Below are 21,145 nucleotides of genomic sequence, written 5' to 3'. Positions count from 1 at the left end.
CAAAGTGGACCATCCTTCTTAACATCTTTGCATTATGTCAAGATGCCTGTATGTGGGCAAATGAAAGTTGCATTGCCCTTCATTACAGCCATGTCACATTGCAAATACATCTAATTTGCCACTACCACTTCTAGGTCTCCTTCAGCATTACTGGTCTCCAAGTTTTTCCTTCTCATTGAGAATATGCATTGGATTGTTTTCCCACCCCAGATTTTTCCAAGATGATTATAATTTTGCTGTGTTTTTACCCACCTTTTTATTTTTTCTGGGCCCATTTGTGGTTGCTACTCTTCATTGAACAACACCTGAGAAACGCATTCATGTAATTTTCACTCCTTCTTCCAGATCATTTATGAAAATATTAAATAAGGCTAGATCTAACACTGATTCCTGTGGTACCTGACTGGATAGTAGCCCTCCAAACCCATCCTGTTAGCTAGATTTTAGTCCAGATATCTGGAAAAGAAGTTCAAATAATTCATTCCAGTGTACATAACCTTGCATTTGCCAGCACTGACAGTCTCCATGGAACACCGCTCTGCAATGAACAGTAAGGGCTCATACTAGTATGTGACATGCCTTTCTTAATTGGAACTCCTGCTAGAATGTGCTCCACAGTCTGAGCCACGGCACCAGCTGCTTCTTTCTTCATCTTGCAGATAAAATGGTAACATGCTGAGAAGTACTCCAGTTAAGACCTGCACCACGCTATCCAATGGCCTGCAATGTAGTGCTTGTCATTCAGTAGCTTTACTGTCTATGAATACTCAGTGGTGTACTCAGGAACAAACACCCCAGTGAGGAGTAGCCAGCAACTTCTGAGGCATTGGACACTCCTCTGTTACCTTGTCTACAGTAGCTTTTTCCTTCCCAAAATTTCGCACTGTTACCACCAGTTTAGGTTCACTGGTGGTAGCAACAGCAGGAGTGCTAATGGAAAGAGGGCTCTAATGGCCACTAGTGTTTTTATCACCATGTTGTATCCCTTCTTAGAGCAGGTCTAAACATGGCCAGTTAGTCTATAAGGTGCCACAGGACTCTTTGTCACTCTGTACTTTTATATTTATGCTGTACCTATGCTGGATAGATGCTATAGTCCTTTGATAATTTACACAGAATAAATGTGGTTGATTTGGATACTGAATACTGAAGCTATGAGAAACAGTTGTAAATGTTTATTCTGATACAATTCAAATTTTCAGAAAGTACTATGAAATAATAGAAATTTCATTAAATTTTTCTTCCTTCTACAACTAAAATTTCATTTGGAAAATGTGATTTTGAATTTTTCACATCTTGATGAAAATCATAGAGTCATAGGACTGGAAGGGACCTTGAGAGATCATCTAGTCCAGTCCCTTGCACTCGTGGCAGGACTATATAACAACTAGGCCATTCCTGATATGTGTTTGTCTAACCTGAATTTAAACACCTCTAGTAACAGAGGTTCCACAACCTCCCTAGGCAATTTGTACCAGTACTTAACATCTCTGACAGTTAGGAAGTTTTTCCTAATATTCAACCTAAAACTCCTTTGCTGCAATTTAAGCCTATTGCTTCTTGTCCTATCCTCAGAGGTTAATAAGAACAATTTTTCACCCCTTTCCTTGTAACAACCTTTTATGTCCTTGAAAATTGTTATCAAGTCCCACCCCCGCCCCCAGTCTTCTCTTCTCCAGGCTATACAAACCCAATTTTTTCAGTCTTTTCTTATAGGTCATGTTTTCTAGACCTTTAATCATTTTTGTCGCTCTTCTCTGGACTGTCTCCAATTTGTCCACATCTTTCCTGAAATGCAGTGCCCAGAACTGGACGCAGTATTCCAGCTGAGGCCTTATCAGTGTGGAGTAGAGCGGAAGAATTACTTCTTGTGTCTTGCTTACAACACTCCTGCTAATATATCCCAGAATGATGTTTGCTTTTTTGCAAGAGAGTTACACTGTTGACTCATATATAGCTTTTGATCCACTACATGAGAACCTCAGAGTTACGGATGCCAGAGTTATGAACTGACCAGTCAACCACATTCCTCATTTGGAATTGGAAATATACAATCAGGCAGCAGCAGAGACAAAAACAATAATAAAAATGGCAAGCGCAGTACAGTACTGTGTTAAATGTAAACTACTAAAAAAATAGAGAACCCAACATTTTTCTTCTGCATAGTAAAGTTTCAAAGTCAATGTTCAGCTGCAAACTTTTGAAAGAACAACCATAATGTTTTGTTTAGAGTTAAAAACATTTCATCGTTACGAACAACGTCCATTCCTGAGGTGTTTGTAACTCTGAGGTTCTCCTGTATGACCCCTAGATCCCTTTCCAAAGCAATCCTTCCTAGGTCATTTCCCATTTTGTATGTGTGCAATTGATACTCCTGAGGGAATTCTCCATCCCAAAAATTAAAAATGTGGTGCCAAAAAAATAAAATTTCTACACATATTTTAGAATTCTGCAAATGTGTATTTGTCAATAAATAAATGTGGAGGCTCCAGCATGGCAGTGGAGAGCACAGGCCACTGGCTACACGAAGGTGGGAGATCACCCTGCAGTTTCCTGCCCTGGACAGGGACACAGCAGTGAAGCTGCTCCCAACTCACGACACAGCGCAAGGGCTGGGCCTGCCCCAGAAACACTCTGGGACTCTGCCCCTCTGTGCCAGGTGCACCAGGCATGGGTAGGTAGGCTCAGCCTTGCAGGATCCAAGAGTGGAGGGTCTTAGTTTGGGGGGGATCAAGGTGTGGGGTGAGAAGGTACTGTCTAAGGCAATCTGGGTGTGGGTGGCTCAGTGGGGGATCTGGATGCACATTGTCTTGTTGGGGGTGGGAGGTTCCAGGTGCAGGGGCAATGGGGCTGTGCAGGGGAGTCCAGGTGAAAGTGGTTGGGACTCAGCAGGGGGTGGTGGTGTAGACGGGTCTGAGTGTGGGGGTATGGATGCTGGAGGAGTGGGGCTTGGTAGAGTGGAGGTCCTAATGCCAGTGGTCCAGGTGCACAGGGGTTGGGGCTCACCAGAGTTGGAGTTTGAGTGCAGGGGGTGGTTTGGGTGCAGGGATCGGGGGTCTGGATGCAGGAGGTGGGACTCTGTGGGGGTCCATATGCAGGGTGCAGGGCTTGAAAGAGAGGCCCAGGTGTGTGTGGGGGAGGGGACTCCAGATGCAGGGGTTAAGGCTCAGTGGGATGGGGATTTGAGTGCGGGGGGCTCTGCGTGTGTGTGTGAGGGTCTGGATGTATGAGGCTTGGGCAGATGAAGGAGCAGCTCAGGGTATAGGGACCCCTTGCCCTGCAGCTGAGGAGCGATGAGGGCAGGAAGTGGGGGAGGGAGAGGTTCAGAGCCAGGGGAGGTTTCTGGGGGTGGATCTGACCTGGTCCCAGCTGCTTTGTGCAGGGGAAGTGCTCTCCTATCCCACCCCCAGCCAGCCTATCCTATCCGGGGCTAGCAGCTGATCATGCACAGGGAAGGAGCCACTATTTATGATGTCCCCAGCCCCTCCTGCAGTGATTTTCCTCTCCACAGGATGCTCCAGGCACCAGAAACAATACTCCCACATTGCTAGGGAGGGGAACGTGACCAGTTTTGTGTCCTTATCAGAAAGTCATTTTTCTGTGGGGAAGCAAAGAAATCTGCAGAGGACATGAATTCTGTGCATGCTTAGTGGACAGATTCCTCCCAGGAGTAAATTGATTGTTCCTTTTTGAGTGGAGTGCTTTGCATTTGTTCTTATTCAGACCAGTTTGTCCAGATCATTTTCAATTTTAATCTTATCCTCCAAAGCATTTGTAACCCCCTCCCAACTTGGTATCATCCACAAACTTTATAAGGTTATTCTCTGCCATTATCTAAACCATTGATGAAATTATTGAACAAAACCAGACCCAGGATTGATCCCTGCAGGATCCCACTCAGTATGCCCTTCCAGCTTGACTGTGCACCACTAATAACTACTCTCTGGAAGTGGTTTTCCAACCAGTTATGCACCCATGTTATAGTAGCTTCATCTAGGCTGTATTTCCCTACTTTGTTTATGAGAATGTAATGTGAGACAGTAGCAAAAGCCTTATTAAAGTCATGACCTATCACATCTACTGCTTCCCCCCATCCACAAGACTTGTTACCTTGTCAAAGAAAGCTATCAGGTTGGTTTGACATGATTTGTTCTTGACAAATCCATGTTGACTGTTATTTATCACCTTATTATCGTCTACGTGTTTTCAAATTGCTCGATTATTTTCTCCATTATCTTTCCAGGTACTGAAGTTAAACTGACTGGTCTGTAATTCCCTGAGTTGTTCTTATTTCCCTTTTTATAGATTGGCATAATATTTACCCTCTTCCAGTTCTCTGGAATCTCTCCCATCTTTCATGGGTTTTTGAAGATAATCGCTAATGGCTCAGATATGACCTGAGTCAGCTCCTTGAGTATTCTAGGATGTATTTCATCAGGCCCTGGCAATTTGAAAACATCTAACTTGTCAAAGTAATTTTTAACTTGTTCTTTCCTATTTTAGCCTCAGATCCCACCTCATTTTCACTGGCATTCACTATATAGATGTCCAACTTACTAACCTGTTAAGTGAAAACTGAAACAAAAAAGTCATTTAGGACTTCTGCCATTTCCACATTTTCTGTTACTGTCTTTTCCACCTCCTTGGGTATCGGGCTTACCCTGCTCTTGGTCTTCCTCTTGCTTCTAGTTGTTACCCTGTATGTTTCTAGATAGTTTAATCTCATTTTGTTCCTTGGCCTTTTAAATTTTGTCCCTACATGTTTGTATTGTTTGTTTATATTCATCCTTTGCAATTTGATCTAATTTCCACCTTTGTAGGAGGCTTTTTTGTTTGTTTGTTTTTGTTTTTTTGAGTTTCAGATCATTGAAGATCCTCTCATTAAGGCAGAGTGGTTTCTTGCCATCCTTCCTATCTTTCCTGTGCAGTGGGATAATTTGCTCTTGTGCTCTTAATAATGTCTCTGAAAAACTGCCAACTCTCTCGAACTGTTTTTATGCTTAGACTTGCTTCCCATGGAATCTTACCTACCAGCTCCCTGAGTTTGTTAAAGTCTGCCATCTTGAAACCCATTATCTTTATTCTGCTATTTTCCCTCCTATCATTCCTTAGAATCACGACCTCTATCATTTCATGATCACTTTCACCAAAACTGCCTTCCACTTTCCACACTCAACCAGTTCCTCCCTATTTGTCAAAATCAAATCTAGAAAAGCCTCTCCCCTAGCTGTTTTCTCCATCTTCTAAAATAAAAAATCATCACCAATGCAGTCCAAACACTTGTTGGATTATCTGTGACTTTTGATATTATTTCCCCAACAGATGTCTGGGTAGTTGAAGTCCCCCAAGTCATAAAGTCATGTTTGGTCTCTTCTGATATTTTGTTTAAAAAAATCAGAATACCAGGAGATAAAAAGTTGGCCAGAATGAACTTGTGAAAATATTCATGTAACTTTTCAAAAAAAGATTGTCACCAATTTTTCCCAGCACTGCTGAATTCACCAAATACAATGGATGTGCCATGAAACAAAAATTTGCATTTGTTGAAGTGTGTGATTGATTTCACAAAATATAATTTTATATTGGGTATGTTTTAAGAACTAGTTAATAAATAAGATCCCAATCGTGCAATGTACACTGTTAATGAAGGAACCCTGCACCAGTGCAGAGCCCCATTGAAGTCAGTGGGACAAGGCATGGATACAGGAGTCCACCACATAGAGCTCATTTCAGGTTGTGGAGCTGAGTTCTGATTTATATGGTCATAATTGCTTACCTACATGTCAGCATCTTGGGTCAGTCAAATTTCATTTTTTTTTCACGGTGCCTCTTTATAAACACTCTGGACCTGATTATGTTTTCACTCCAATTTTGCACCAGTTAACTCCACTGACTTCTGATTTACAATAGAGGAAGCAAGATTAGAAACAGACCAATAGACACTATTGCATTTGTAGTCTGACACTCAAGATAATATAAGGAGCCATGTAGGTTTTCAAGCATTAACTAATATACTTATTAGTGTTAATGCAGCTGGCTAGAAATTCTGATAAACTCCAGCATAGGTGCTTGATACTAAGGAAATACTGTTGCTGTTCCTTAATATATGAGACATGCACTTAAATTCACCTTGTGCTGCTTATAAAATCTTCAACAAATCATTGCTATGAATAGGTTCAGAGGCAATCAGCATAATTTTGAATGGAATATGCAATATGAATGAGTCATTAAGATTTCAATCTTTAATACTTTGTGGGGCGGGGGAAGAAGCCCAATTATATAAAGCTGGTAGCAATAAATAGTTTATTTTGCTTATGCTGTGATATTCAATGACCTTAAGCCATAAAAATCCCTCAGAGTTTCCATTCTCTCCCTTTCCCAACCAGCTGTTCTCTTTACATGTTCCATTCATAGTGCTTTAGCATGAAGCAGCAAGCTTGCACATGCCATGGTTTTTATTTGCTTTTTTCCCCCCAGAGCTCTGGGTTATGATTAAACATTCTGAAAACCACATTATACTGAATTTTCAGAAGGAAGTGGGAGGAAGAAATAGTGGCAAGGGTCGTGGACACATTTCTCGCTCTCTAGTGAAGTCAATGGGAGTTTTGTCACTGATTTGAGTAAGAGCTTTATGGCCTAACGCCTAGCTCTTATATAGCGGTTCTTATCAGTAGATCTCAAAGCTCTTTACAGAGGAGGTTAGTGTGATTATCCCTCTTTCACAAATGGAGAAACTGAGGCCCTGGAGAAGTGACTTGCCCAAGACTCAGCAAGAGCTATTGCTATTGGCAGAGCAGAGAACCCAGAACTCCAGAGTCCTAGTCCAGTGCACTATGCAGGGGGCCACACTGCCTCTATTAATGTCTCTTGGGACTACTCATGGTAGTAAAGTTAAACATATGCTTAAGTGTTTGCAGGATCAGAGCCTTAGTGTGTTTTTTACTGAATTTTTGTTTTAAAGGTATTTCTGAGAGATTATGGTCTCCTGCTCATAACCCAGGACAGGAAGGCAGAACATTTGGGTTTTGATGGTGATTCTGCCATTGACTTTCTGTATCTCTTTAGGTAAGAGAGCTAAGATTTATGTGCCTCAGTTTAACCATCTGTAAAATGAGTATATTAATACAACTCTCTCTGTCAGATATGTTGTGAGAATTAGTGAATGTTTGTAAAGCCCTTTGAGTTCCTTCACTGGAAGGTGCTGATTCAAAGTGTTGTTATTTGTTTGGGCTAAAGTTTACCCTTCCTTAATTCTCAGTAGTAGTAATATTAAAACAATCTTTCATGTCATGCTATATATTTGCAGAGTTTTTTTTTCTTCAGATGAAGAGTGATTGAAAGGAATGAGACTGTTAGCTTGGGAGTTAATGGGACTAAAGTCCATTTGAGTTTTGCATGAATAAAGAATTCAGGATTGTGCTAAATGTAAATGCTGTCCGACACCTTTCTTCCCTTCATTCAAAGAAACAACTTTGGTATCCACAAAGGAAATTAGTAGCAGATGAAAGCCTATTTTTAATTATGCTGGAACAAAAAATATACCTACTTTAACAAGTTTTTTCCTTCCTAATTTCTTTTTAAGCCCTTATAGATATTTATCGCTTTTGAAAGAATACTAAACAAAGCAACCCGTATGTCTTTTAGCAGAGTAACATTTACTTATTCTCTCTCCATTTCATTTTTTTCAATACATATGATGAAACATGATGAAAATCCATTGGGATTTATGCAGGGTGCTCTCTCTGATCTATCTATCATATCACTGTACTGTTCAAGTACCACATACATAATTTCTGTAACAATAAACATATCTTTTCCTTTGATCTTCTTGCTCCAGGGCTGATCCGAAGCCTATTGGGAATCTTTCCGTTGACTCCCAAAGGCTTTGGATCAAGCCCTCAGTCTTGCAATGATAATTTGTCATCATTTTCATATTTACTTGGACAGTGTGATATAAACTAAATTTGAGTTGCTCTTTCTAAAGAATAAGGTATTTGTTAGCTAAATGTGTATGCCAGCGGGTCAATAGACAGATCATTAAAAAAGGAGCATAGTGTTTAGAGTACGGGACTGGGAGCCATGGTTCTTGGGTACTAATCCTGGTTGTTACACTGGCTTGGTGTTTGATCTTGTGAAAATCACTCAACCTCTTTGTGTATTGTCTTCTCATCTGCAAAATGGGTGAGGATATCGGGATGTCATTCGGACTGGAGAAGTGTGGCCGGATGGTAGTGAAGAGAGGGAAGGTAGTTAAGACTGATGGGGTGGAACTACCAGCGGGCCACATAGCAGACATACAGACCAGCTACAAGTACCTTGGCGTCCCACAGTCACATGGAAACCACGATGAGGAGGCAAGGAAGACAGCAACATCCAAGTATCATCAAAGGATAAGACAGGTCCTGAAGAGCCAGCTCACTGGGAAAAACAAGATCCATGCTCTTAACAGATACGCCCTGCTGGTTATCAGATACCTTGCCGGTATAGTGAGCTGGCCAAAGGAGGACATGGAGGCTGCCGATGTGAAGACCTGGAAGCTCCTCACAATGCACGGAGGTTTCCACCCCAAGTCCAATACCCAGAGACTGTATACCAGCTGGAAAGAAGTTGGGCGGGGCTTGGTGAGCATTAAAGCCACTGTCCTGGACGAAACCCGAAGCATCCAGGAGTACATCAGTAAGATGGCCCCCAAAGATGAGCTGCTGAGAGAATGCCTGAGGCAGCAGCAGACATGGGAGGAAGACCAAGCAGAAGAAGTGCCATGGCAAGACAAGATCCTGCATGGGATGTACCATCGACAGATAGCTGAGGTGGCTGACATTGGGAAATCCTACCAGTGGCTGGAAAGGGCTGGACTAAAAGACAGCACTGAGGCACTGATCATGGCAGCACAGGAACAGGCACTGAGCACCAGATTCATTGAAGCCGGGGTCTACCACACTAGAGAGGACCCTAGGTGCAGACTGTGCAGAGAGGCCTCAGAGACAATCCAACACATAGTGGCAGGATGTAAGATGCAGGCAGGAATAGCATACACTGAACGGCACAACCAAGTGGCTGGCATTGTGTACAGGAACATCTGCACAGCGTATGGGCTAGAACCTCCCAAGACCAGATGGGAGATTCCACAGAAGGTTGTGGAGAATAGCAGGGCTAAGATTCTGTGGGACCTCCAGATCCAGATGGACAAGCAGGTACTGGCCAATCAATCAGACATCATGGTAATAGATAAGGACCAGAAGACAGTGATGGTGATAGATATAGCAGTGCCAAGTGATAGCAACATCAGGAAGAAGGAATATGAGAAGCTGGAGAAGTACCAGGGCCTGAAAGAGGAACTAGAGAGGATGTGGAAAGTGAAGGCCAAAGTGGTCCCAGTGGTGGTAGGAGCACTCGGGGCTGTGACTTCTAAGCTGGGTGAGTGGCTCCAACAGATCCCAGGAACAACATCAGAGCTCTCTGTCCAGAAGAGTGCAGTGCTAGGAACAGCTAAGATACTGTGCAGAACCCTCAAACTCCCAGGCCTCTGGTAGAGGACCCGAGTTTGAGGAAGACACATACAACCCATAGGGGTGGGGATGTGTATATATATATATATATCCACTTCACAGGAATTTTGCAAGGTCTAACAAATTAGTTCTTGAAAAATAGAATCAAGTGTTATACCACAAAAACAACAAGGAGTCCAGTGGCTCCTTAAAGACTAACAGATCTATGCCCAAATAAATCTGTTAGTCTTTAAGATGCCACCTGACTCCTGTGGATACAGACTAACACGGCTACCCCTGTGACACTTGACACCATGCAAAGTGTTATACCAGGCAGGAAGTGTTAAAGACTAATAATTTGCATTGTTCTTTACTGTCTGTAATAGCAGTTACTAGGGCTAGTTGATACTGACCAAGCTATCTGATGGCATGTTCAACTGCACTTTTTACACTAGTGTTATGTTTTATATTTCATCTGTTTTTCTTTTACTTTGTCAAAGTTAAAGAAAGAAATTTAAAGGAACAATAAAAGATCTTTAGAAATCAAACCAACCTCACAGTAATGTGATTGGTAGAAAAGGGGAAAAAAAGTATTACAGTTAGAATGTTTTTAGGCAAATTTGAATTGTTTGCATGTGCAAATATATTGGTTAACATTAGGTGCCCACTTAGGTACATAAATATATTGAATACAGGTTTAAGTATATGACCGTGCCTTTATTCCACCCACCTATTTTGGCACTCTCATTTAGGTGTCTTATAAATTAGACCCTTGCCTAATCACCTAATTGATTTTTATCATCTTGAGTGTCACCTTCTGAAAATAGAACAGTGTCCTGCATTTGAAATTCCATGCTCAACAAGTAGGTCCACAATTTCTTGTTTGCATGAAAGAGTGATGCATCTTTCTGAAAATGTACCTCAAATGATTCCACCGGAAATTAGCATGTTTCTGGGAACAGCTTAATTTGAAAAGGAGATGAGAAAACTCTCTCTTCTTGATGCTTTTGTGCAATTAATGTGCTATTCACTGTACATCCAGCTTTTCTTTTGCTGGTTCCCAGTGTGCATCAAGATTCAGGCACACAGCAAAGAAATGCGAACATTCAAAACAACCAGCAAAGAGAAGTGGCCCATTTCAAAAGAGCAGAGGAGCACTAGAATAAAAAAAAAGGGGGAACACACCTGGACATGTCCTTTTTTTGTTCCACAGACAGAACCAATGAAGTGGTTTGGAAGAGAGATTTTTTTCCCCTGGGGAATGAGCAGAGAGAGAGAGAGAGAGAGAGAGAGAGAGAGCACACAGCGCTGCTGTTGCATGCAGAGGACTGTGACAGCTGAATTGCGCTGATACAGCCTTTTCATTATCTGAAACAATTGCTTGGGCAAGAACAGCATGAGACTTCATGAAATGTTTTTGAACTCGGATTCCTGACAGGAGAGCATTACATAACTCCGTCTTTGTGAATGCTGGCGACCGGGAACATACAGAAAGACACAGCCAGAAGCACTGCACTCAGCTGCCTTTTGCTTTCTTTCTTTTTTAAAAATCTGAGCCAAGCATTAAACAGACAAGCCTATCTTCTCCCTCCCTCTGCCCCCCCCCAAGCCCCCAACAGAAGCCTGGTTTTCATCACAGATTAATAAATGACGCTCTCCATCATTTTAATATGCTTCCCACAGCCTTTAGCTTAGGAATTAACGATGCTCCAATTCAACATTGCCATGGTGCATGAAATGTCTTTGGATGTCTGTTCACTTGAAGAAGTGCTGGGGAACAGGGACTTTGCAAGCATGTCTGCCTCCTAAAACTTTGGGCTGTGGTTTTGATTCAGCCACTAAACTGTGGGGGAGCCTTGCTATGACTGTTTTTATGAAACTGAAGGAAATAAAGTTAATGTTGTATATTTCACTGTCTCCTGAAGTGATTATTTGTGCCATTAGCTGTTAAGGAAATGTGCCTAAGTGCTTAGGAATTCTAATTAAGCAGGCTCAGCTGGAGTGAATAGCTGGAGGATTTCACAACGCCTTTCTGAAATCATATGCAGTCCAAGCAGCCAGGGGAATTCTCTAAACTTTGGAGCTTTATCCTGGTGGACATGTCTATTCATCTATTTGTTTGTTTTTAAATCAGTGGCTTTTTCAGCTTGTACCATTTCACAATCCTGCTTTGGTTTGTTCCTCTTTTTACTTTTTCTTCCATCTGCTTTTAGAAAAGCTGCAGTCTCAGCCCAACAGGCAGAATGCTTTTTAGGTTTGTGGGAGTGGAGTTCATGGGGCTAAACTCCATTGAAGTCAGCTCTGATGGTGTGCTGCATGATTACATCCGGGATGAATTTAGCCCATCGCCTTTACCACAAGGGGCCATATACTGCCCTCATGTATTGTACATGCACGCAGCCCCACTGCGCCCTTCTGGATGTAATTAAGAGAATGTGATCCATGGGAATGCAATAGTAAAAGCAAATATTTAAAAAATTCTGCCATTGTACAGTATTGGCTGGGTGGTATGTGTACTACACAGAAAACAAGCTAAAACTTATCTGTCTTTTGTAACTCTTTAACTTTCTGTTTTCATGGCAAACACTTTTATTCTGCTTTTCACAGATGCCAATGTTCCCTGTCTGTTTAATCTGCCATCACCATGGTATCTGAGAGCTAACAAAAGTTACTTTAACAGAGCAGCAATCTGAGGGATTGTATTCTCTGTCCTTTCCTTGTTTACTCTGCTGAGGGGCTCTTGGGTCCTTTCACTTTACCTCAGTTTTCTCTTTTCTTCGTCTATCTTCAGGGAAGGGGAACCCAGCTATTCTAATGCAGTTACTGAGGGAAAACGATTGGAAAACAGGAGGGTTGTGCTTCTCACTTTAAAGATACACAGGTCCCTTTTCAGATTGATCGTTTGTGGAACGGAGATTCAGAGCTGTGAGTCAGCTGCTAAGAAGGCCTGATTTCCCCTCCACCCACTCCTATGAGTCTCACTCTTGGCAATGATCACTGATGACCACAGCTGTCATGCCAGGCCGTGGAAAGCTGTCAAGTGAGGTGGCATGTAAGATATGGAGCTCAGTCCAGAAAAACAGGCTCAGGGTCTTAAATTGGATCTGATATCAGGTAATGAGCCAGTACACCACACTAAACAGCATTAGGCTGGTGTCATCTTGTCAACCTGTTTTCCTCAGAAGATGAACAGCCAGATGTGGGCCACCTGAAGCTTCTTTATGGTTGCTATTATCCCGAAGTATGCAGGCACACACAGTGCCTAGTGGTGCAATTGACAGGAAGCACTCCTAGCTAATTGACAGTGTTAGAAAGCATTCCTGGTCACTGGTGTCCTGTAGGTATGTAGGAGTAGTAAAGAGGCCAGAAGAATCCCAATGCTACTTACCACATTGATGATCAAAACAACAGTATTCAGATGGTTGTAATAGCACTATGTAAGCACAACCAACTCATCGAGCCATCGATTCCATTGAAGTATAGGACTGCAGGATTGCCATCTTAGATTCTGAAGTTTGTACAGTTTCCCAGGACGTAGCTTCTATTTTGAGAGGCATATTTTCTGTTAAGTATAGTAGCATTCTGCAAAGCCTCACCTATTCAGTGCTGTGTGCAGAGATATGTGATGGGGATGAGGAGACAGTGTTCTGTTCGAATCTATTCTATAGGGTTTCTTATACCACACTCATCACCATACTATCGGAGCTCCTTCCAGCAGTGCATTAACAATGCCACTTACTTGTTTTCCCTTCCTCTCCCCAGGGTGGAGAAGTATATGTAGTGGAGTGTTTTGTTTGGGTTTTTTAAAAATATACAATACTGACAATATATATGTTTGTTAGAGAAGGCAAGGTCAAAGAATCATAGAAATGTAGGGCTAGAAGGGACCTTGAGCAATCAAAGCACCTGTGCTGAGGCAGGACTAAGTAAACCTGGACCATCCCTCACAGGTGTTTGTCCAACCTGTTCTTAAAGAACTCCAGTGATGGGGATTCCACAGCCTCCCTCAGAAGCCTATTCCAGAGCTTAACTAGCTTTACAGCCAGAAAGTTTTTCCTCATATCTAATCTATATTTCCCTTGCTGCAGATTAAGCCCATTACTTCTGGTCCCTTTTTCCCTGGAACAACTGATCATAGTCCTCTTTAGTAACAGCTTTTAACATATTTGAAGACTATTATCAGGTCCCCCATCATTCTTCTTTTCTCAAGACAAAACATGCCCAGGTTTTTTAACCTTTCTTCATAAGTTAGGTTCTCTAAACCTTTTATTGTTTTTGTTGCTCTCCTCTGGACCCTCTCCAATTTGTCCTCCTCTTTCCTAAAGTGTTGTATCCACAACTGGACACAGTACTCCAAGCGAGTCCTCACCAGTGCTGCATAGATTGGAACAATTACTGCCTGTGGCTTACATACAACACTCTCTTAATACACCCCAGAATTATATTAGCCTAACTGCATCACACTAACTGACTTATGTACAGTTTGTGATCCACTACAACCCCCAAGTCTTCTTCAGCAGTAGTACTAGCTATCCTGTTATTCCCCATTTTGTAATAGTGCATTTGAGTTTTCCTTACTAAGTGTAGGACTTTGTGTTTACTGAATATCATCTTGTTTATTTCAGACCAATTCTTCGATTTCTGAAGGTCCTTTTGAATTCTAGACCTGTTCTCCAAAGTGCTTCCAACCTTTTCCAGTTTGGTGTCAGCAGTAAATTTTATAAGCATATTCTCCACTCCATTATCCAAATAATTAATTAAACTATTGAACTGTACTGGACCAAGGATTGACCCCTTGTTGCGGGATCCCATTAGATACATCTTCCCTCCATCTAGCCTAGTGTGGCCAATGCCATTTAGCCCAACAGTAGCCAATGCCAGGTGCCCCAGAGGGAATGAACAGAACTGGTAATCACCAAGTGATCTATCCCCTGTTGCCATTCCCAGCTTCTGGCAAAGAGAGGCTAGGGACACTATCCCTGCCCGTCTTGGCTAATAGCCATTGATGGACGCATTCTTCATGAATTTATCTAGTTCTTTTTTGAACTGTGTTCTAGTCTTGGCCTTCACAACATCATCTGACAATGAGTTCCACAGGTATACTATGTGTTGTGTGAAGAAATACTTCTTTTTGTTTGTTTTAAACCTGCTGCCTATTAATTTCATTTGGTGACCTCTAAGTCTTGTGTTATGAGAAGGAGTAAATAACACTTCCTTATTTACTTTCTTCATACCATTCTTTTTTTTAGATGGGGCAACCGCATCTGCATGCAGTATTCAAAATGTAGGCATACCATGGATTTATATGGAGGCAATATGATGTTTTCTCTCTTATTATCTATCCCTTTCTTAATGATTCCCAACATTCTGTTCACTTTTTTGACTGATGCTGCACATTGAGTGGATGTTTTCAGAGAACTATCCACAATAACTCCAAGATCTCGTTCTTGAGTGGTAACTGCTAATTTAGACCCCATCATTTTCTACGTATAGTTAGGATTATGTTTTCCAATGTGCATGACTTTGCATTTATCAACATTAAATTTCATCTGTCATTTTGTTGCCCTGCTCTGTGAAAAGTCCCCTGTAAAACATGATTATATTCCATTAAATTTTCTCTTTGGAGAAATTATATCCCAGAACACAAGACTAAGTGAAAGCTCTGGGAGCACCATTTGGACCAGCCTTACACAGTGTGAAAGCCCATTTCTTTACATTCCACCCTTGGGCAGGCAGGGCTAAGAAAGCCTTTACTTGAATATTTGGGGGACATCCATCACCACTGCAAAGTGGGGGTGGGGTGGGGAGTTAGAAATAAACAAAGAAGCAAATTCAAAAGCCTACCTAAGGAAACCAGCAAGGGGGAAGAACGGGCATTAGCTCAGAGGTCAGCAACCTTTCAGAAGTGATGTGCCGAGGCTTCATTGATTCACTCTAATTTAAGGTTTTGGGTGCCAGTAATACTTTTGAATGTTTTTAGAAGGTCTTTTTCTATAAGTCTATAATATATAACTAAACTGTTGTGTATGTAAAGTAAATAAGGTTTTCAAAATGTTTAAGAAGCTTCATTTAAAATTAAATTAAAATGTAGAGCGCCCCCGGACCAGTGGTCAGGTCCTGGGCAGTGTGAGTACCACTGAAAATCAGCTCACTGTGCTGCCTTTGGCACACGTGCCATAGGTTGCCTTACATCTGCATTAGAATGACAATTAGCACACTCTGCCAAGGAAAGGCTTTCCAAAAATCTGTAGAAATGCTGTTTTCTCCTTGAATGTTCATTTGAATATCATCAGCACCTCAATTGTTTTCATACTCTGTTTTTTGTATTGTAATGGTGCAAAGTTTTAAACCAATACAAGAAGGGTCTGACTAATTTTTAATAAATATTGCTGCCCAGCAACCTAGCTATCCTCCAGCCCCAACTCATTCAGGTACAGTAAGTTTTGAAATTGCATCAGAAGCTGTTGTTAGGTTCCCAGTGGGATACTATGGTTGCTTTATTTGTGCACAAGGCTTTTGATAACTGGCTTATGTTTGGGGCACTCAGGAATGAATACGCTTCCTCTCCACGAATAACTGCTGAATTCCCAGCAGGAGCCATAAGATATTTAAATACTGATGTTGTAATGTACAGTATCTCAAGATTTCAACTCTTAGCTATCTAAGCACACATTTATAATACAGCTTGATGACTGTACTATCTGGCTACATATCAGTTGGTAGGCTGCATTTCCATCATTATAAGTGCAGTTGCATAAAGTTTAATATATTCTATTAATTAACAGAAATTACTGTATTTAATAAAAAAAAGCACAAAACCTCCCAAATATGGAAAAAAACCTTAATTGACTAAAGTCCTTTTTTTCACCATTCACTTTTTGCCTTGTGGTCTAAAATATGGTCAACAATGGGATATGCTTGCTAAGAGAGAAGCCCTTCTGTATATCTATGGTACTTATATGGCTGGCATTACTATAGTATCTGAGCACCTCATAACCTCTAACATAGTCACATCACCCTTGTAAGACAGGGAAGGGCTATTATTTGTACCATTTTACAGATGGGAACTGAGACACAGAGAGGCTAAGTGACCTGCCTAAGGTTACATAGGACAGACAGAGCAGGGACTTGAACTCAGGTCTTCTAAGTCCTAAACTAACCTAACAACTGGACAGTCTTTCCTTTCTAGATTAACCACTGTAACTGCCATAGGGTTGACTTGCCCTTTGAAAGTAGGCTATCAGTATTCATTTCAACAGAACTTGTTCTAGAAAACCAGGGGACCTCTGAAAAGCCATTCCTTTTGGGCCCTATTGGCTACAAGACCCAAAATCAATGTACCACCTTTGCTCCTTCACCAGCCAGTTTGGGGTTTCAAACCATTGGTGTGAGCGAAGGTGGGGAGACCACCCACGAATGTGATAAGCAGGGAGAGGCTTTAATTCTCTAGTGAGCTCATGTTATGGTTACCACAAAGCTGTCAGCATGAAGTAGATTGGACTTCATTCCACATGATAGTAGAACATGAGCAGAAAATATCACACTAGAATTTTTATCTGTCCTTAGTGGGGTGGTTTCCAGTATCCAGGGTTGTCTTTGCAACTCTAGGTGTGATATCATTGAAGCACTGTGCCTCAGTTCACCAATGCTTTACTCTGATGTGGAATAGAATAATAGGACTGGAATTGGAAGGGAGTTTGAGAGGTCATCTAGTCAAGTCCTCTGCAATCATGGCAGGACTAAGTATTATGTAGACCATTCCTGACAGGTGTTAGTCAAATACGCTCTTAAAAATCTCCAGTGATGGAGATTCCACAACCTCCCTAAGCAATTTATTCCAGTGCTTAACCATCCTGACAGTTAAGAAGTTTTTCCTCATGTCCAACCTAAACCTCCCTTGCTGCAGTTTAAGACCATGCTTCTTGTCCTATGCTCAGAGGTTAACAAGAACAAGTTTTCTCCCTCCTGTTTGTAACAATCTTTTACATACTTGAAAACTGTTATCATGTTCCCCCTCAGTCTTCTCTTTTCTAGACTAAACAAACCCAATATTTTCAATCTTCCCTCACAGGACATGTTTTCTAGACCTTTAATAATTTTCCTTGCTCTTTTCTGGATTCTCTCCAATTTTCTGGATTCTCTCTTTCTGGATTTTCCTGAAATGTGGCACTCAGAACTGGACACAATACTCCAGTTGAGGCCTAATCACTGCAGAGTAGAGCGGAAGAATTACTTCTTGTGTCTTGCTTACAACACTCCTGCTAATACAATCCAGAATAATGTTTGCTTTTTTTTGCAACAATGTTACACTGTTGACTCATATTCAGCTTGTGGTCCTCTATGACCCCCAGATCCTACTCCTTCCTAGGCGGTCATTTCCCATTTTGTAAGTGTGCAACTGATTGTTCCTTCCTAAATGGAGTACTTTGCATTTGTCCTTATTGAATTTCATTCCTTATTTACATCAGACTATTTCTCCAGTTTGTCCAGATCATTTTGAATTTTAATCCTATCCTCCAAAGAATTTACAACCCCTCCCAGCTTGGTATCATTCGCAAACTTTATAAGTGTATTCTCTATCCCATTATCTAAATCATTGATGAAGATATTGAACAGAACCGGATCCAGAACTGATCTCTGCAGGACCCCACTCATTATGTCCTTCCAGCATGTCTGTGAACCACTGATAACTACTCTCTGGGAATGGTTTTCCAACCAGTTATTCACTCACTTTATACTAGCTTCATCAAGGTTGCATTTACCTAGTTTGTTTATGAGAAGGTCACTTGAGACAGTATCAAAAGCTTTACTAAAATCAAGATATACCACATCTACCACTTCCCCCCCTATATACAAGGCTTGTTACCCTGTCAAAGAAAGTGATCAGGTTGGTGTGACACGATTTGTTCTTGACAAATCTATGCTGACTGTTACTTATCATCTTCTAGATTTTTTCACATTGATTGCATAATTATTTGTTCCATTATTTTTCCAAGTACAGAAGTTAAACTGACTGGTCTGTAACTCCATGGGTTGTCCTTATTATCCTTTTTATAGTTTGGCGCTATATTTGCCCTTTTCCAGTTTTCTGCAATCTTTCCTGTCTTTCAAAGGTAACCACTAATGGCTCAGATATCTCCTCATTCAGCTCCTTGAGTATTCTAGGATGTATTTCATCAGGCCCTGGTGACTTGAAGACATCTAATTTGTCTAAGTAATTTTTAACTTGTTCTTTTCCTATTTTAGCCTCTTCTGATCTTACCACATTTTCACTATGTTAGACATCCAATCACCACCAATCTTCTTGATGAAAATCGAAACAAAGAAATCATTGAATACCTCTGCCATTTCCACAATTTCTGTTATTGTTCCCCCCCCCCATTAGGGTGACCAGATGTCCCGATTTTATAGGGACAGTCCTCATTTTTTGGGCTTTTTCTTATATAGGCTTCTATTACCATGCACTCCTGTCCCGATTTTTCACATTTGCTATCTGGTCACCCTACCCCTCATTGAGTAACGAGCCTACCTTGTCCTTGGTCTTCCTCTTGCTTCTAATGTATTTGTAGAATGTTTTCTTGTTACCCTCTAGCTAGTTTGATCTCATTTTCTGCCTTGGCCTTTGTAATTTGATTAGTAACACTATATTTGCTTTTAGATCCAATTTTTGAAAAATGGCTATTGAGTTGGGGGTACTTAAGATTCCTTAAAGGTCTGATTTATGAAAAGTACTGAACACCAACTCTCTGAAAATCAACACCATTTAAAGTGTCTCATTTAGCCAACCAAAAATTGAGACCAGAATCACTGGGCACTTTTTAAAGTATAGGCACTAATATATACAATAAATCTACCCAGTTCCAATGAAATACCGTTAAGCTCATAGTGGAAGGGACTTGATAATGAAAAACCTGCATAAGAATTACATATTTTGAAAGAGGCATCTATTGTCAAAATGCATCAGCCAAAGCTACATTTGAAAGAAAAAAAATATTTAAAACATCAAATCCTGCTTGTTGTTAACCCAATTGGACATTTACTATTACTTTCAATGAAATCAGGATTTAAAGCAAAATCATTCATTTGGTGCACTCACAAATTTAGGGCCTGAGCCTAATTTAAATGAGAACTGAGGGTGCTTAACACCCTGCAAGATATGCCCATTTGTCAGGTTGTCATAGCTCTGGTCAAGTGTCCCCTCTTTGGCTATCACCAGCCTGCTGGGAGGAGATCCAGCCACTAGCGCCAATGTGTTCTAAGCCTCCAGAATCTGAAGAGAGCCTAGGCACTCTCCCTGCATTGGGGTCCCTAAGCACACTCTTCTATATGGCTACTGTCCTGAGAGCTTAGACCCTGCAGCCCAAATGCCTCGCCTCTGGGACCAGTACTTACTCCTCAGACATCCCCAGTAGCTTAAATACACTCTTTGCCAGAACTCCATGCAAGAGTTGAGACTTTTGGTTTACCTCTTCAAGGGACACATGATAAAATATAGCATAGAACACATACTTTTCTCAGGATGCTACAACCCTAATACTCTTTCTTTAATAGCACAAGAAGAACACAGATCTATCCAAGACTAAAACTGACATGAGTTTCTCTGCCTCAATTTCCTCACCATTGTGGAGCATTTGGGGGACCTGAGCTGTCCAGCATCCCTTTGTTGGAGTGTATGGTTTGTGTTCTGAAACATGGCTTGTGTATGGTTTGTGTTCTCTCCACCCTGGCTCAGATAATGTGACTTTGGCTGGTCCATCCCATCACCTCTCCTGCCCAAACTTCTGGTGTGTCTCTCTCTGCCTTCCCCCTGTGACTTCTTCTATAACCTCATGCTTAGTCTACTTCTGTCTTTGTGATGCTTCACTGCTTTCCACTGGTCCAAACATCAGCCCTACAGACTAATTTCTCTACACTGGTTTCCCCACTCAGGCACCCTCCCTAACATAACTATTGTGTGATCGGAGTACTGTTGTTAAGGTTGCAGGTTGTTTATTGTCAGCTCTTTATCACCAACCATTGGAATTTCATTCCAATGTGGAAGTAAAGAGGCAACAGAGAGGGCAATTAACCCTCCCACTTAAAATGGAGTTTGCTGCTTGATAAAGATACAAAGAGTTCAGAATCACACATATGATTCATAAATTGTGTAGACAGATTCCCCAAATCGTCACACAGCTGCGTTAGATTGGATTAGAAATTATTTCTCAGCAAGCAGGTGTCAGACACAGAAGTTTTATTCTTGGTGGTGTCACTTGGGATCAGATTGAACTGATTTGTGAGGAGTCCTGCTGACTCATGTTGCAGAGGAAAGGAATGAAAGGCCAGCCAAAGAGATCTATGACCATCACTTTTGTGGTTTACTGAATCACTGGTTTTCCTGAATACATGAGAGGCAGTTAACTGAGTTAGGGAGGAAAAAGGGCTCAGAATCATTAACCTCAATCTAAACATAATAAAGAAGTAGGAAATAACTGCTTAGAGGAAAAACAAGCAAGATTCACCTAAAAGGATGGCTGAAAATATAAAATTCTCCCATATAACTTCAGAAGACTATGGAAAAGACACTGAGAAGATAGCTATTGCTATAAAAAGACCTTTGTGAAAAAAGGAAGTACATTGCAAGTTCTCTACTGTGTATTGGTAGTCAATACATGTTT

The sequence above is a fragment of the Gopherus evgoodei genome, chromosome 3 (assembly GCF_007399415.2).
Source record: "Gopherus evgoodei ecotype Sinaloan lineage chromosome 3, rGopEvg1_v1.p, whole genome shotgun sequence".
Taxonomy (NCBI): Eukaryota; Metazoa; Chordata; order Testudines; family Testudinidae; genus Gopherus; species Gopherus evgoodei.
Note: the sequence above shows the minus strand (reverse complement) of the source record.